This window comes from Lathyrus oleraceus, chromosome 3 (assembly GCF_024323335.1).
Source record: "Lathyrus oleraceus cultivar Zhongwan6 chromosome 3, CAAS_Psat_ZW6_1.0, whole genome shotgun sequence".
NCBI lineage: Eukaryota > Viridiplantae > Streptophyta > Magnoliopsida > Fabales > Fabaceae > Lathyrus > Lathyrus oleraceus.
Window position 1 is genome coordinate 489,786,870 of NC_066581.1, and position 6,074 is coordinate 489,792,943.

Here is a 6,074-nt window from a genome sequence, read left to right on the forward strand (position 1 = left end):
AGAAAAAGGGATCAAGACTAAGTCGGTCTATTCAAACTTAAAATTAGAATCAATCTTTTTATGGTCTTAACTTACAGGTTTAATAACAAGATTTTTTACAAAAGTAAAAGACATAAAGAAGTTGAAACCAACAGAGCGAGAGTTTGAGGTTTTAACTGGACAGTGTAAGTTAGTCATTAAGTCTATCTCAGGGCGAGAGCAAGTTTTAGAATTAATTAAATTCTGACTTTTTTCCAAAAAGTATTTTTAAAGATTGAATGTGAGGACGAGAGTTAAGCATTTAGATTTAATTGTATAACCTAAGTCAACAGAGCGAGAGTTTGAGATAAGGGTGTTTAAAACGGTCAGTATTTTCTTAAAAAGAGTTTCTGCAACTTTATTGTTTTCAAAATATGATTTTTGACTTAATTATAAGTGACAGCTACATTAATATAAGATCATGGTTTCTTCAACAGAGCGAGAGTTTGAGATAAAACCTTTAACCAATAAAGTTAATCGAAACGATTTATTTTAAGACCGAGAGACCGACAAGGAATTGATTCCCTAGTTTTGACGAACTACATACCGATATCCGTTTTATTAATATTTAATCTAGATATTAGTTTAGTTTTTAGCTTCCTTCCCCAAACAATCAACTATTATTCACCTTAGCTTTACGAAGTAACCTTAGATAACGGTATATCGATTCATAAGTCCCTGTGGGATCGATATCTTTTAAAACTACGCGATAGAACTGTGCACTTGCAGTTTGTATCCCATTCTCGACTCACACAGTCGAGCGATCAAGTTTTTGGCGCCGTTGCCGGGGACTTTTATTCAATCGATATCGTAACTCTTCCGTTACGCTGTAGAGACTAGGTTTCTTTTTCCTTCTATTCTTTCTTTCGTTGATTTGTATGCCACGCACTCGCTCTCAAGGCGAACCGCTCTATTTACGAATCAACGATATCGAACTATATCTCCGAGTCTTACGACGAATTCGGGAATATCGTGCTGAAAACAATCTCCCTCCTATAAACCTTCCTGATATCAAAAACATTTTTCCTTCTTTAACCGAGATGGCAGAACCAGCTCGTGCTCTTAGAGATTACGCCGCTCCATCGCAAGATGAACCGCATTCAAGTATTGCTCCGCCCGCAATCGAAGCAAACAACTTTGAACTTAAACCTTCGTTGTTGCAGGCTGTGCAACAGAACCAATCCTCTGGAAATCTTACCGAAGATCCAAACCTTCATTTATCCGTATTTGTCCAATACGCTGATACTGTTAAAGCTAATGGTGTCACTTCAGAGGCAATTCGACTTCGTATTTTTCCTTTCTCATTAAGAGATAGCGCTAGAAGATGGCTTCAATCTCTCCCTTCCAACTCAGTCACCACATGGAACGAGTTGAAGAAAGTTTTTCTTGCCCGATATTTTCCACCAAGCAAAACAGCTATGTTAAGAGCCCAGATAAACGGATTTAAACAGAAAGACAACGAGTCTCTTTTCGAAGCATGGGAAAGATACAAAGACATGATGAGACTTTGCCCACACCATGGTTTGGAAGACTGGTTAGTAATTCACACATTTTATAATGGTCTCTTATACAATACAAGGTTAACAATAGACGCCGCTGCAGGTGGTGCACTAATGAACAAACCTTATGCTGATGCTTACCAGCTTATCGAGAGCATGGCCCAAAACCACTATCAGTGGGGAACCGAACGAACAACAGTGGAAAAACCTCAACCGAAAACTGGCATGTACGAGATAAGTAACCTTGATCACGTTAATGCAAAAGTGGATGCTTTGGTCCAGAAGATTGAAAGTTTAAACGTATCACCTCCAACCGCCGTGGTTGCTATAACTCAGAATTGCGAGGTCTGTGGAATCCAAGGCCACACTCCTGCGGAATGTCAACTCTTGACTGGAATCCAAACAGAGCAAGTAAACTATGCTCAAGGAAGCCCCTATTCGAATACCTATAACCCAAATTGGAAGAACCATCCAAACTTTTCATATAAGAGTAATAATGCTTTATACGCACCTGGACAGTCTCCGAATCAAACCCCATCTGTACCTCCGGGATATCAGAAACCGAATCCTAACAATAATACCCCTAGAAAATCCAACTTGGAAATCATGATGGAAAACTTTATAGCTTCCCAACAACAAACCAATAAAGATTTCTTAAACCAGAACATACACACTGGCGAACAACTTAAACAACTAGCAAGCAAAGTAGATGCCTTGGCTACCCATAACAAAATGTTAGAAACACAAATATCTCAAGTAGCTCAACAACAAGCACCTACTGCTGCACCAACTGGTACATTCCCTGGACAGCCCCAACCTAATCCGAGAAGCCAAGCTCATGCAATTATATTAAGAAGTGGAACGGAAGTGGAAGGACCGTCTGATCCAAGGATAGAAAACCAAAACCCTAAGAAATCTACTGAGGAAGGTGAACCTAAGGAAAAGGAAGAGAGTAATAAGGATACCCTAGAAAAGAAGGAACCTTATGTACCTCCACCACCTTACAAACCACCTATACCTTACCCTCAAAGGCTTGTTAAAACCAAAGATGTAGGCCAATTTAGAAAATTTGTCGATCTCCTTAAACAATTAAACGTTACAATTCCGTTTACCGAAGCTATTACGCAGATGCCCTCATATGCTAAATTCTTAAAAGAAATTCTTTCTAATAAAAGGAAACTTGAGGATAGCGAAACCGTTACACTCCCTGCCGAATGTAGCGCTATAATCCAAAACATGCCCCCTAAACTCAAGGATCCGGGTAGCTTCTCTATACCCTGTCACATAGGAAAATTTGTCATCGACAAAGCCTTATGCGATTTAGGAGCCGGAATTAGCGTTATGCCTTTATCCATATGTAAGAGACTGGAAATGGGAGAATTAAGACCGACCAAAATGTCTGTGCAATTAGCAGATCGTTCCATCAAATATCCTGTAGGAATCCTTGAAAACGTTCCCGTACGCATAGGTCAGTTTTACATTCCCACTGACTTCACAATTATGGACATTAGAGAAGATGATACTACACCTATTATACTAGGAAGACCATTCTTAGCAACTGCCGGTGCAATCATAGACGTAAAACGAGGAAGACTCACCTTCGAAGCAGGTGAAGAGAAAATTGAATTCATTCTTTCCCAATTCTTGAAAGCACCTGCAATAGAAGATACATGTTACTTCATGGATATCATCGATGAATGCATAAAAGAAGCAGAGTCAGGAGAAGACAAATCATCAGACTATCTTTTAGAAGACAAATCTAAACAATGCTTAGCAATAACACCGGACCCTACGCAGTGTCTTAACAAACCAACCCCTGATTTGAAAACACTTCCCAAAAATCTGAGATATGAATTCCTAGACTTAGAACTTGAACGACCTGTGATAGTCAATGCAGATCTAGGAAGACTCGAAACAGAAAAACTCCTACATATCTTAAGAAAATATCCAACCGCACTAGGATACCACATAACCGATCTTAAAGGAATAAGCCCTTCTATTTGTATGCACCGCATCATGTTAGAAGAAGACGGTAAAACCTCTAGGGAACACCAGAGAAGACTAAATCCGATCCTAAGTGAGGTAGTAAAGAAAGAAATAACCAAGTTATTGGAAGCAGGTATTATATATCCTATATCTGATAGCAAATGGGTCAGTCCTGTACACGTTGTACCAAAGAAAGGAGGCATAACCGTTATTGAAAACGAAAAAGGAGAAACTATAACTAAACGAATCGAATCGGGATGGAGAATGTGCATTGATTATAGGAAACTAAACAAAGCAACCCGAAAAGATCATTTCCCTTTACCATTCATTGACCAAATGTTAGAACGATTGGCTAAACATTCACATTTCTGTTATTTAGACGGTTATTCAGGCTTCTTTCAAATACCAATTCACCCTGATGACCAAGAAAAGACAACATTCACATGCCCTTTTGGTACCTTCGCTTATAGACGAATGCCGTTTGGTCTGTGTAATGCCCCTGCAACTTTTCAAAGATGCATGATGGCAATTTTCGCCGACTTTCTCGAAAACATCATGGAAGTATTTATGGATGATTTTTCTGTATACGGACAAAGTTTCGAAGAATGCCTTGAAAACCTGGAAAGAGTTCTTGAGCGATGTGTAAAAGTAAACTTAGTACTTAATTGGGAAAAGTGCCACTTTATGGTACAAGAAGGAATTGTTTTAGGACACATCATCTCGAACAGAGGAATTGAAGTAGACAAAGCCAAAATAGAGGTAATCGAAAATCTTCAACCCCCAAGAACCGTGAGAGAAGTACGAAGCTTTTTAGGACACGCCGGTTTTTACCGACGATTCATCAAAGACTTCTCTAAGATAACTAAACCCTTAACCGGACTATTAATGAAAGATGCTGAATTCATATTCAACGATAACTGTTTAAAAGCATTTCAAACTCTCAAACAAGCATTGATCTCCGCACCCATTATGCAGACACCGGACTGGAATGAACCTTTCGAAATAATGTGCGATGCCAGCGATTATGCTGTAGGTGCTGTTTTAGGACAAAGAAAGGATAAAAAGCTTCATGTTATATATTACGCTAGCAGAACCCTGGATGAAGCACAGATGAATTATGCCACAACCGAGAAAGAACTCCTAGCAGTGGTATTTGCGCTAGATAAATTTCGTTCTTACTTGGTAGGAGCCAAAATAATAGTTTACACCGATCACGCTGCTATCAGGTACCTTCTAACAAAAAAGGATGCTAAACCTAGACTCCTAAGATGGATCTTGTTACTACAAGAATTCGACTTAGAAATCAAGGACAAGAAAGGAACTGAAAACGTAGTAGCATACCACCTCTCTAGACTTGAGAACCTTGAACCAGAAAGAACATCCATTAATGATGATTTCTCGTATGACAAACTCATAGCTACTTTGGAAGAGAACAACTCCGACATGCAAGTAGAAACCACCTTAGCTATATCTGTCATACCATGGTACGCTGATCTAGTCAATTATTTAGCTGCCGGAATAGTTCCACCTACTTTATCTTACCAGCAGAAGAAAAGATTCTTCCACGACATAAAACACTATTACTGGGATGATCCCTTACTTTTCAAAAGAGGCCCCGATGGTATTTTCCGTCGATGTATACCCGAAGAAGAGGTAGAAAACATAATCCAACACTGTCACTCTGCGCCTTATGGTGGACACACAAGTACATCCAAGACCTGCTCTAAAATCCTACAAGCTGGCTTTTATTGGCCAACTATATGGAAGGACGTACATGCGCCTATTAAGGAGTGTGACAGATGTCAACGCACGGGAAACATATCTAGACGTGACGAGATGCCACAAAAAGGTATTTTGGAAGTAGAGATTTTTGACGTGTAGGGGATAGACTTCATGGGACCATTTCCATCCTCCTTCGGTAACAAATACATACTCGTGGCGGTTGACTACGTATCAAAGTGGATCGAAGCTATAGCTTCTCCAACTAATGACACCCGAGTAGTAACTAGACTCTTTAAAAATATAATATTTCCGAGATTTGGCATCCCAAGGATAGTAGTCAGTGATGGTGGATCGCACTTTATATCCAAGGTACTCGAAAAACTACTACTTAAATATGGAGTGAGACATAGGATAGCAACACCTTACCACCCTCAAACCAGTGGACAAGTGGAAGTATCTAACAGAGAAATCAAGCAAATACTAGAGAAAACGGTCGCCACTTCAAGGAAAGATTGGTCATTAAAACTACCAGAAGCTTTATGGGCATACCGAACTGCTTATAAAACTCCCATAGGGACGACCCCATTTAAGCTCATTTATGGAAAATCCTGTCACCTCCCGGTAGAATTAGAACATAAAGCCTATTGGGCTATTAGAAATTTAAATCTGAATTACAAAGCCGCCGGTGAAAAGAGAATCCTTGACATAAACGAATTAGAGGAACTCAGAAGAGACGCCTATGAAAATGCCAAAATCTATAAAGAAAGAACAAAACAATGGCATGACAAGCGTATATCAAGGAAAATCTTCAAGCAAGGCGACGCAGTACTTTTATTTAACTCCAGACTA

At 39.4% G+C, this 6,074-nt stretch overlaps 1 pseudogene; it reads right to left on the reverse strand.

Annotated features, from left to right (window-relative positions):
* Positions 1 to 1,443: 1,443 nt before the first annotated feature.
* LOC127133870 (uncharacterized) lies at positions 1,444 to 1,543 on the reverse strand (annotated as a pseudogene).
* Between the last annotated feature and the right edge of the window lie 4,531 nt (positions 1,544 to 6,074).